At 39.1% G+C, this 13,041-nt stretch overlaps 1 protein-coding gene across 1 annotated transcript in view; it reads right to left on the bottom strand.

Annotated features, from left to right (window-relative positions):
- The window catches only part of CPNE4 (copine 4), a 943,422-nt gene that overhangs the window by 161,958 nt on the left and 768,423 nt on the right, over nucleotides 1–13,041 (bottom strand). The window lies entirely within an intron of this gene.

The following is a 13,041-nucleotide window of genomic DNA, read 5'->3' as shown; positions in this document are numbered from 1 at the left end:
TTATGCAATATTCGATCGAAATAGAAACATTCAAATTGATAAATTTGTATCTATTATGTATCAATTTACTAGATTCCCTACTACATGAACTATTGAACTTCTGAATAGTATTTGTTAAATAGAATGTTAAATTCGAAATTCCGAATGTGGACATTCGATCTAATTAAAAACATTCAAATTTGAAAGTGACATTTGAAAACTGTAAATAGCATTCGATTATAGAATTTTTAAGAATATTAGTTCATATAAACATTCGGATTTGTAATTCGAATTTCGTTAATAAAATTTGTTCTAACATTCGAATTCGGAAATTTACACATTCACCCATCCCTAATTAACCCCTAATCTGCCAACCCCCACATCACAAAGTAGCTAATAAAGTTATTAACCCCTAATCCCCCACCCCCCCTACAAGGCAAAGTACCTAATAAACGGCTAGATTACGAGTTTTGTGTTATGAGCGGTGTGGTGCCAGTTATTGTCACCGCTCACTTCCCTACAGTGCTGGTATTACAGGTTTATAAAAACCCGGTGTTAGCAGGCAAAAAGTGTGCGTAGAGCAAAATTGAGCTCCATACTGCACTCCAATACCAGCGCTGCTGAAAGCTGCGGTGAGCTGGTTTTTACGTGCTCGTGCACGATTTCCCCATAGACATCAATGGGGAGAGCCGGGTGAAAAAAAAGTCTTACACCTGCAAAAAAGCAGCGTAAAGCTCCATAACGCAGCCCCATTGATTCCTAAGGGGAAACTAAACACCCTAACATGAACCCCGAGTCTAAACAACACTAATCTTACACTTATCAACCCCTAATCTGCCGCCCCCAACATCGTCGACACCTACATTATATTTATTAACCCCTAAGCTGCAGCTCAGGACATTGCCACCATTATAATAAACATATTAACCCCTAAACCACCGCACTCCCGCATCACAAACACTAGTTAAATATTATTAATCCCTAATCTGCCACCCCTAACATCACCGCCACCTACCTACATTTATTAACCCCTAATCTGCCTCCCCAAACGTCGCCACCACTATGCTAAATTTATTAACCCCTAAACTGAAGTCTAACCCTAACCCCCCATAACTTAAATATAATTAAAATAAATCTAAATAAAACCTACTATTAATCACTAAATAATTCCTATTTAAAACTAAATACTTACCTGTAAAATAAACCTTAAGCTAACTACAATATAACTAATTGTAGCTAGCTTAGGGTTTATTTTTATTTCACATTCAAGTTTGTATTTATTTTAACTAGGTAGAATAGTTACTAAATAGTTATTAACTATTTACTAACTACCTAGCTAAAATAAATACAAATTTACCTGTAAAATAAAACCTAACCTGTCTTACACTAACACCTAACCTTACACTACAATTAAATAAATTACCTAAATTAAATACAATTAACTAAATTACAAAAACCCCCCCACTAAATTACACAAAATAAAAAAATAAAAAATTAACAGATCTTTAAACTAATTACACCTAATCTAATAGCCCTATCAAAATAAAAAGTCCCCCCCCCAAAATAAAAAAAAAAACCCTAGCCTAAACTAAACTACCAATAGCTCTTAAAAGGGGCTTTTGCAGGGCATTGCCCCAAAGAAATCAGCTCTTTTACCTGTAAAAAAAATACAAACACACCTCCAACAGTAAAACCCACCACCCACACATCCAACCCCCCAAATAAAATCCTAACTAAAAAACCTAAGCTCCCCATTGCCCTGAAAAGGGCATTTGGATGGGCCTGGCCCTTAAAAGGGCATTTAGATCTTTTTCAAGTGCCCAAACCCTAATCTAAAAATAAAACCCACCCAATAAACCCTTAAAAAAACCTAACACTAACCCCCAAAGATCCACTTACAGTTTTGAAGACCGGACATCCATCCATCATCCAGACGGCATCTTCTATCCTCATCCATCCGGCGCAGAGCGGCTCCATCTTCAAGACATCCGGCGTGGAGCATCCTCTTCAATCGACGTCTTCTTGCAGAATGAAGGTTCCTTTAAATTATGTCATCCAAGATGGCGTCCCTTGAATTCCGATTGGCTGATAGAATTCTATCAGCCAACTGGAATTAAAGATGAAAAAATCCTATTGGCTGATGCAATCAGCCAATAGGATTGAGCTCACATTCTATTGGCTAATTGGAACAACCAATAGAATGCGAGCTCAATTCTATTGGCTGATTGGATTAGAATTCAAGGGACGCCATCTTGGATGACGTCATTTTAAGTAACCTTCATTCTGCAAGAAGACGTTGATTGAAGAGGATGCTACGCGCCGGATATCTTGAAGATGGAGCCGCTCCGCGCTGGATGGATGAAGATAGAAGATGCCGTCTGGATGAAGACTTCTGTATGTCTGGAGGACCACTTCTGCCGGTTTGGATAAAGACTTCTCCCGGCTTCGTTGAGGACTTCTTGCCACTTGGATGAAGACTTCTCCCGGCTTCGTTGAGGATAGATGTCCGGTCTTCAAAACTGTAAGTGGATCTTCGGGGGTTAGTGTTTTTTACAGGTTTATTGGGTGGGTTTTATTTTAAGATTAGGGTTTGGGAACTTGAAAAAGAGCTAAATGCCCTTTAAGGGCAATGCCTATCCAAATGCCCTTTTCAGGGCAATGGGGAGCTTAGGTTGTTTGTATTTTTTTCTACAGGTAAAAGCGCTGATTAATTTGGGGCAATGCCCCGCAAAAGGCCCTTTTAAGGGCTATTGGTAGCTTAATTTAGGATAGGGCTTTTTTTTTATTTTGATAGGGCTATTAGATTCAGTGTAATTTGTTTAAATATCTGATCATTTCTTTTTTATTTTCTGGAAGTTAGTGTTTTGTAATTTTTGTAATTTAGGTAATTGTATTTAATTTATGTAATTGATTTAATTGTGTAAGGTTAGGTGTTAGTGTAACTCAGGTTAGGTTTTATTTTACAGGTAAATTTGTATTTATTTTAGCTAGGTAGTTAGTAAATAGTTAATAACTATTTACTAACTATTCTACCTAGTTAAAATAAATACAAACTTGCCTGTAAAATAAAAATAAACCCTAAGCTAGCTACAATGTAACTATTAGTTATATTGTAGCTAGCTTAGGGTTTATTTTATAGGTAAGTGTTAGGGGTAATATGAACCTGACGGCAGCCATCTTGTTCCCCGCAGCCATCTTGTGATGATTAGCATCCATTTTGCAATGATTAGACTTTTATTATAGTGGTTTATTATGTAGTAAGAGATATGCTGATGTTAGGGAGACTTGCATAGATATAATAGCCCTGAGAATGACCCTGTCGATGTGCATTGCTATCTCTACAAGATGTCAAACGGCTGTGATTTGTGCTGGGCTAGGAGGCCCAGTTACTGTGTATTCCTGTAGAAATGACTCCCTAACACTCCTTTTATTCCAATTATATTTTCTATGAGTTTCTTTGTTCTTATAGAAATACCATGTGAAATGATGTAATTATGAATACGTCACTTGTTAAACCTATATGCTGTAACTCTTATTGTAAGAATATTATAATATCTAGGGAGCATATATATACATTGTATCATTTTTATATGTTATGTTTAATTGTAATGTATCTTAATGTATCTTTTCTGTATCCCTTTAATATTCAATTATAGCTAGACACATAGTGACCTTTATACACACATTTTACATGTACTTTTGAACCATTGAGCTATGTGTGAGAAAACACTGCTGATGTAAGGAATTTTAGTTAGGTCAAAGGTAGCTATACATCAGATTGAAATAAATAGGAATAATTTAGGTAATGATAGTAGGTTTTATTTAGATTTATTTTAATTATATTTAAGTTAGGGTGTGTTAGGGTTAGATTTAGGTTTAGGGGTTAATATATTTAGTATAGTGGCGGCAACATTGGGGGCGGCAGATTAGGGGTTAATAAATTTAGGTAGGTGGCGGGGATGTTAGGGGCGGCAGATTAGGGGTTAATAAAATTTAACTAGTGTTTGTGATGCGGGAGTGCGGCAGTTTAGGGGTTAATATGTTTATTATAGTGGCGGCGATGTCCGGAGCGACAGATTAGGGGTTAATAATTTTATTTTAGTGTTTGCAATGCGGGTGGGCCTCGGTTTAGGGGTTAATATGTAGTTTATGGGTGTTAGTGTACTTTTTAGCACTTTAGTTATGAGTTTTATGGTACAGCTTTGTAGCACAAAACTCATAACTACTGACTTTCAGTTTATGGTATCGATCTTGGCGGTATAGGCTGTACCGCTCACTTTTTGGCCTCCCAGGCAGACTCGTAATACCAGCGCTATGGAAGTCTCATTGAAAAAGGACTTTTTGAAAGCTGCAGTAATTACGTTGCGTTACGGCCAAAAAAGTGTGCGGTGCCTCTAAACCTGCAAGACTCGTAATACCAGCGGTAGTGAAAAAGCAGCGTTATGAGCCTTAACGCTGCTTTTTCACCCATACCGCAAAACTTGTAATCTAGCTAAAAGTTAATAACCCCTAATCCGCAAACCCCCCACTTTGCAAAGTACCTATTTAACCTATTAACACCCCCCACCGCCAACGCAAAGTATTAAACTAATAACTATGCCCCCTAACCTAATACTCCTAAGTTAACAACCAATTACAATACACTAACATAAAATAAAAAATACTAACTACGTTATAAAATAATAAAGATTAAAAAAAAAACGAAATTACTTTAAAAACCCTAACATTACTGAAAATAAAAAACCTACCCTTACTCAAAATAGAAAAAAATAACAGTACACTTAAAAAAACTAAATTTACAAAAAATAAAAAAGCTAAGATTACAAAAAATAACAAACTAAATTATCCAAAATAAAAAAGTTATTCCTATTCTAATACCCCCATAAAAACAAAAAAGCCACCCTAAAATAAAACACCCCCTAATCTAAGAATAAACTACCAATAGCCCTTAAAAGGGCCTTTTGTAGGGCATTGCCCTAAAGCAATCAGCTCTTTTTCTGAAAAAAAACTACAAAGTCCCCCCTTAACAATACAAACCCCCAAAATAAAAAAAAAAATAAAAAAATATTCTACCCATTGCCCCTAAAGGGGCATTTGTATGGGCAATGCTCTTAAAATGGCAGTAAGCTCTTTTAGTGCCCCTGAAAATAAAAAAAATCCTAATGTAAAAAAAAAACATCCCCCCCAAAAAACTAAAAAACTAGCACTAACCCGAAATAAGTATTCACCATCCCTAAAGTCTGGACATCCATCTTCTTCCAGGTGGCGAAAAGTCTTCATCCAGACGGTATCCAGACGGTCGAAGGTCTTCTTCCAGTGCGGGACTATCTTCAATCTTTATCCCGGTGGCGTGGAGAGCAGGCAACGCAGACATCCGACGTGGAGGATCCTCTTCATGCAATCGTCCGCAACACACTGAAGATTGAATGCAAGGTACCCCTTTTATATTGGGGTACCTTGCATTCCTATTGGCTGAAAATTTCAAATCAGCCCATAGGATGAGAGCTGCTTAAATCCTTTTGGCTGTTCAAATCAGCACATAGCATTTAATCAGCTCTCATCCTATTGGCTGATTTGAAATTTTCAGCCAATAGTAATGCAAGGTACCCCAATATAAAAAAAAAAAAAAAACATACGTTTGTGCCATTTTGGTTTTGGAAATATTTATTATTATATTTGATCAGACTCCACCCACTTTGCACCCCCACATTATAACATTTTAAAAACAAATATACCATTTGAATATGTTGCCTTTGTGTGGATTTGTGCAGCAAAATCGAACATTTATGCCAGTTTTGCTTTTGAAATATTGAGCATTATATACTGTGTGCAGAATTATTAGGCAAATGAGTATTTTGACCACATCATCCTCTTTATGCATGTTGTCTTACTCCAAGCTGTATAGGCTCGAAAGCCTACTACCAATTAAGCATATTAGGTGATGTGCATCTCTGTAATGAGAAGGGGTGTGGTCTAATGACATCAACACCCTATATCAGGTGTGCATAATTATTAGGCAACTTCCTTTCCTTTGGCAAAATGGGTCAAAAGAAGGACTTGACAGGCTCAGAAAAGTCAAAAATAGTGAGATATCTTGCAGAGGGATGCAGCACTCTTAAAATTGCAAAGCTTCTGAAGCGTGATCATCGAACAATCAAGCGTTTCATTCAAAATAGTCAACAGGGTCGCAAGAAGCGTGTGGAAAAACCAAGGCGCAAAATAACTGCCCATGAACTGAGAAAAGTCAAGCGTGCAGCTGCCAAGATGCCACTTGCCACCAGTTTGGCCATATTTCAGAGCTGCAACATCACTGGAGTGCCCAAAAGCACAAGGTGTGCAATACTCAGAGACATGGCCAAGGTAAGAAAGGCTGAAAGACGACCACCACTGAACAAGACACACAAGCTGAAACATCAAGACTGGGCCAAGAAATATCTCAAGACTGATTTTTCTAAGGTTTTATGGACTGATGAAATGAGAGTGAGTCTTGATGGGCCAGATGGATGGGCCCGTGGCTGGATTGGTAAAGGGCAGAGAGCTCCAGTCCGACTCAGACGCCAGCAAGGTGGAGGTGGAGTACTGGTTTGGGCTGGTATCATCAAAGATGAGCTTGTGGGGCCTTTTTGGGTTGAGGATGGAGTCAAGCTCAACTCCCAATCCTACTGCCAGTTTCTGGAAGACACCTTCTTCAAGCAGTGGTACAGGAAGAAGTCTGCATCCTTCAAGAAAAACATGATTTTCATGCAGGACAATGCTCCATCACACGCGTCCAAGTACTCCACAGCGTGGCTGGCAAGAAAGGGTATAAAAGAAGAAAATCTAATGACATGGCCTCCTTGTTCACCTGATCTGAACCCCATTGAGAACCTGTGGTCCATCATCAAATGTGAGATTTACAAGGAGGGAAAACAGTACACCTCTCTGAACAGTGTCTGGGAGGCTGTGGTTGCTGCTGCACGCAATGTTGATGGTCAACAGATCAAAACACTGACAGAATCCATGGATGGCAGGCTTTTGAGTGTCCTTGCAAAGAAAGGTGGCTATATTGGTCACTGATTTGTTTTTGTTTTGTTTTTGAATGTCAGAAATGTATATCTGTGAATGTTGAGATGTTATATTGGTTTCACTGGTAAAAATAAATAATTGAAATGGGTATATATTTGTTTTTTGTTAAGTTACCTAATAATTATGCACAGTAATAGTCACCTGCACACACAGATATCCCCCTAAAATAGCTATAACTAAAAACAAACTAAAAACTACTTCCAAAACTATTCAGCTTTGATATTAATGAGTTTTTTGGGTTCATTGAGAACATGGTTGTTGTTCAATAATAAAATGAATCCTCAAAAATACAACTTGCCTAATAATTCTGCACTCCCTGTATGATCAAACTCCACCCACTTTGCACCACACATTATTACATTTTAAAAATAAATATACCATTTGTTTTTGCAGAGTTTCTGCTGGTTTGTGCTAACAAATTAAGGTTTGTGATGGTTTGGTTTTGGAAATATTGAGCATTATATACCAATTGTTTGTGCTGATTTGTGCCACAAAAAACTATCGTCTAGATCACGAGTATTTGTCGGTAAGGCTTGTGGGGCTAACGCTCCTTTTTTTCTTACTGCTCCCTTTAAACAACGCTGGTATTACGAGTTTTCTTTAAGCCGGTGTTCGCCTCAGAAAAGTGAGCGTTGAGCAAAATTTAGCTCCACATCTCACCTCGATACCAGCGTTGCTTACGGTAGTGGTAAGCAGTCAAAACGTGCTTGTGCACAATTTCCCCATAGGAAACAATGGGGCTGAGCTGGGTGAAAAAAAAACACCTGCAAAAAAGCAGCGTTCAGCTCCTAACGCAGCCCCATTGTTTCCTATGGGAAAATAAAAGTTATGTCTGCACCTAACACCCTAAAATGAACCCCGAGTCTAAACACCCCTAATCTTACACTTATTAACCCCTAATCTGCCAGCCCCAACATCGTTGCCACCTGCATTATACTATTAACCCCTAATCTGCCGCTCCGAACTCCGCCGCCACCTACATTATACTAATGAACCCCTATTCTGCTGCCCCTAACATCGCTGAACCCTACATTATATTTATTAACCCCTAATCTGCCCCCCAATGTCGCCGCCACTATAATAAAGTTATTAACCCCTAAATCTAAGTCTAACCCTAATCCCCCTAACTTAAATATAATTTAAATTAAACCAAATTAATGTAACATAATTAACTAAATAATTCCTATTTAAAACTAAATACTTACCTATAAAATAAACCCTAAGCTAGCTACAATATAACTAATAGTTACATTGTAGCTAGCTGAGGCCTAGATTTGGAGTTTTGTCGCTAAGGACCCGCGTAGCTAACGCCGGCTTTTTTCTGGCCGCACCATAAAAATAACTCTGGTATTGAGAGTCCACATAAAGCCTGCGTTAGGCTCCAAAAAAGGAGCGTAGAGCATTTTTAACGCAACTTCAACTCTCGATACCAGAGTTGCTTACGGACGCGGCCAGCCTCAAAAACGTGCTCGTGCACGATTCCCCCATAGGAAACAATGGGGCTGTTTGAGCTGAAAAAAAACCTAACACCTGCAAAAAAGCCGCGTTCAGCTCTTAACGCAGCCCCATTGTTTGCTATGCGTAAACACTTCCTACGTCTGCACCTAACACTCTAACATGTACCCCAAGTCTAAACACCCTTAACCTTACACTTATTAACCCCTATTCTGCCGCCCCCGCTATCGCTGACCCCTGCATATTTTTTTTAACCCCTAATCTGCTGCTCCGTAAATTGCCGCTACTTACATTATCCCTATGTACCCCTAATCTGCTGCCTCTAACACCGCCGACCCCTATATTATATTTATTAACCCCTAATATGCTCCCCACAACGTCGCCTCCACCTGCCTACACTTATTAACCCCTAATCTGCCGACCGGAGCTCACCGCTATTCTAATAAATGTATTAACCCCTAAAGCTAAGTCTAACCCTAACACTAACACCCCCCTAAATTAAATATAATTTTAATCTAACAAAATTAATTAACTCTTATTAAATAAATTATTCCTATTTAAAGCTAAATACTTACCTGTAAAATAAATAATAATATAGCTACAATATAAATTATAATTACATTGTAGCTATTTTAGGATTAATATTTATTTTACAGGTAACTTTGTATTTATTTTAACCAGGTACAATAGCTATTAAATAGTTAAGAACTATTTAATAGTTACCTAGTTAAAATAATTACAACATTACCTGTAAAATAAATCCTAACCTAAGTTACAATTAAACCTAACACTATACTATCATTAAATTAATTAAATAAAATGCCTACAATTACCTACAATTAAACCTAACACTACACTATCAATAAATTAATTAAATACAATATCTACAAATAACTACAATGAAATAAACTAACTAAAGTACAAAAAATAAAAGAGAACTAAGTTACAAAAAATAAAAAAATATCTACAAACATAAGAAAAATATTACAACAATTTTAAACTAATTACACCTACTCTAAGCCCCCTAATAAAATAACAAAGACCCCCAAAATAAAAAATGCCCTACCCTATTCTAAATTAATAAAGTTCAATGCTCTTTTACCTTACCAGCCCTGAACAGGGCCCTTTGCGGGGCATGCCCCAAGAAGTTCAGCTCTTTTGCCTGTAAAAAAAAAACATACAATACCCCACCCAACATTACAACCCACCACCCACATACCCCTAATCTAACCCAAACCCCCCTTAAATAAACCTAACACTAAGCCCCTGAAGATCATCCTACCTTGTCTTCACCTCACCAGGTATCACCGATCCGTCCTGGCTCCAAAATCTTCATCCAACCCAAGCGGGGGCTGGCGATCCATCATCCGGTGGCTGAAGAGGTCCAGAAGAGGCTCCAAAGTCTTCCTCCTATCCGGGAAGAAGAGGCGATCCGGACCGGCAACCATCTTGATCCAAGCGGCATCTTCTATCTTCATCCGATGACGACCGGCTCCATCCTGAAGACCTCCACCGCGGACCCATCTTCTTCCGGCGACGTCCAACTGAAGAATGACGGTTCCTTTAAGGGACGTCATCCAAGATGGCGTCCCTCGAATTCCGATTGGCTGATAGGATTCTATCAGCCAATCGGAATTAAGGTAGGAATATTCTGATTGGCTGATGGAATCAGCCAATCAGAATCAAGTTCAATCCGATTGGCTGATCCAATCAGCCAATCAGATTGAGCTCGCATTCTATTGGCTGATCGGAACAGGGGGTATAATATAGGGGCAGCAGATTAGGGGTACATAAGTATAACGTAGGTGGCGGTCGGCAGATTAGGGGTTAAAAAAATGTAATCGAGTGGCGGCGATGTGGGGGGACCTCGGTTTAGGGGTACATAGGTAGTTTATGGGTGTTAGTGTACTTTAGAGTACAGTAGTTATGAGCTTTATGAACCGGCGTTAGCCCAGAAAGCTCTTAACTACTGACTTTTTTCTGCGGCTGGAGTTTTGTCGTTAGATTTCTAATGCTCACTTCAGCCACGACTCTAAATACCGGAGTTAGAAAAATCCCATTGAAAAGATAGGATACGCAATTGACGTAAGGGGATCTGCGGTATGGAAAAGTCGCGGCTGAAAAGTGAGCGTTACACCCTTTTTTGAGTGACTCCAAATACCGGAGTTAGCCTAAAACCAGCGTTAGGAGCCTCTAACGCTGGTTTTCACGGCTACCGCCAAACTCCAAATCTAGGCCTGAGGATTTATATTTATTTTACAGGCAACTTTGTATTTATTTTAACTAGGTACAATAGTTATTAAATAGTTATTAACTATTTAATAACTACCTAGCTAAAATAAGTACAAAATTACCTGTAAAATAAATCCTAACATAAGTTACAATTACACCTAACACTACACTATCATTAAACTAATTACCTAAACTACCTACAATTAATTAAATTAAATTAAACTAAATTACGAAGAAAAAAAACACTAAATTACAGAAAAAAAAGAATTACAAGAATTTTAAACTAATTACATCTAATCTAATCCCCCTAATAAAATAAAAAGCCACCCAAAATAATAAAATTTCCCTACCCTATACTAGATTACAAATAGCCCTTAAAAGGACCTTTTGCGGGGCATTGCCCCAAAGTAATCAGCTCTTTTACCTGTAAAAAAAGAATACAATACCCCCAACATTTCAACCCACCACCCACACACCCCTACTCTAAAACCCACCCAATCCCCCCTTAAAAAACCTAACACTAACCCCCTGAAGATCACCCTACCTTGAGTCGTCTTCACCCAGCCGGGCACAAGTGGTCCTCCAGAGGGTCCGAAGTCTTCATCCAATCGGGGCAGAAGAGGTCCTCCAGATGGCAGAAGGCTTCATCCAGGCGGCATCTTGTATCTTCATCCTTCCGGAGCGGAGCAGGTCCATCTTCAATCCAGCCGACGTGGAGCCATCCTCTTCAAACGAAGTCCTAACGAAGAATGAAGGTTCCTTTAAATGATGGCGTCCCTTGAATTCCGATTGGCTGATAGAATCCTATCAGCCAATCGGAATTAAGGTAGGAAAAATCCTATTGGCTGATGTAATCAGCCAATAGGATTGACCTTGCATTCTATTGGCTGTTCCAATCAGCCAATAGAATGCAAGGTCAATCCTATTGGCTGATTGGATCAGCCAATCGGATTGAACTTCAATCTGATTGGCTGATTACATCAGCCAATAGGATTTTTCCTACCTTAATTCTGATTGGCTGATAGGATTCTATCAGCCAATCGGAATTCAAGGGACGCCATCTTGGATGACGTCATTTAAAGGAACCTTCATTCTTCGTTAGGACTTTGTTTGAAAAGGATGGCTCCGCGTTGGCTGGATTGAAGCCTTCTGCCGTCTGGAGGACCTCTTCCGTCCCAATCGGATGAAGACCTCGGACCCTCTCAAGGACCACTTGTGCCCGGCTGGGTGAAGACGGCTCAAGATAGGGGGATCTTCAGGGGGTTAGTTTTTTTTAAGGGGGGATTGGGTGGGTTTTAGAGTAGGGGTGTGTGGGTGGTGGGTTGTAATGTTGGGGGGGTATTGTATTCTTTTTTTTACAGGTAAAAGAGCTGATTACTTTGGGGCAACGTAGGTAGGTGGCGGCGACGTTGGGGGACGGCAGATTAGGGGTTAATAAATATAATGTAGGTGTCAGCGATGTTAGGGGCCGCAGATTAGGGGTTCATAGGTATAATGTAGCTGGCGGCGATGTCCGGTCGGCAGATTAGGGGTTAAAAAAAATTATTATAGTGTTTGCGATGTGGGGGGGCCTCGGTTTAGGGGTTAATAGGTAGTTTATGGGTGTTAGTGTACTATGTAGCACTGTAGTTAAGAGCTTTATGTTCCGGTGTTAGCCCATAAAACTCTTAACTACTGACTTTTAAATGTGGTAGGAGTCTGGACAGGAGAGGGTCTACCGCTCACTTCTTCCAAGACTCATAATACCAGCGTTAGGCAAATCCCATTAAAAAGATAGGATATGCAATTGACGTAAGGGGATTTGCGGTAGCCTCGAGTCGCGGAATAAAAGTGAGCGGTGCACCTGTACCTGTCAGACTCGTAATACCAGCGGGCATTAAAAAGCAGCGTTGGGACCTCTCAACGCTGCTTTTTAAGCCTAACGCCAAACTCATGATCTAGGCGTATGTTTGCGCCGGTTTGGTTTTGGAAATATTGGGCACTATAATCAAACTCTGCCCACTTTGTACCCCACATTATTGCATTTTAAAAAGAAATATACCATTTGTTTGTGCTGCTATTGTGCTGATTTGAGCTGCAAAAACGAAGGTTTGTGTCAGTTTGGTTTTGGAAATATTGAGCATTATATATGATCAAACTCCACCCACTTTGCACAGCACATTATTAAATTTTAAAAACAAATATAACATTTGCTTGTGCTGTGTTTGTGCTGTTAAAACTTTTATTTTGTGCTGATTTGTTTTTTTAGTAATAAGTTGTTTTTTTTAGGGGAAATCATACAACCCGGCACACATTTTGACTCCGATTTCG

This window comes from Bombina bombina, chromosome 5 (assembly GCF_027579735.1).
Source record: "Bombina bombina isolate aBomBom1 chromosome 5, aBomBom1.pri, whole genome shotgun sequence".
In the NCBI taxonomy this organism is placed as follows: Eukaryota; Metazoa; Chordata; class Amphibia; order Anura; family Bombinatoridae; genus Bombina; species Bombina bombina.
This window is presented reverse-complemented; position numbering and strand designations above follow the sequence as displayed.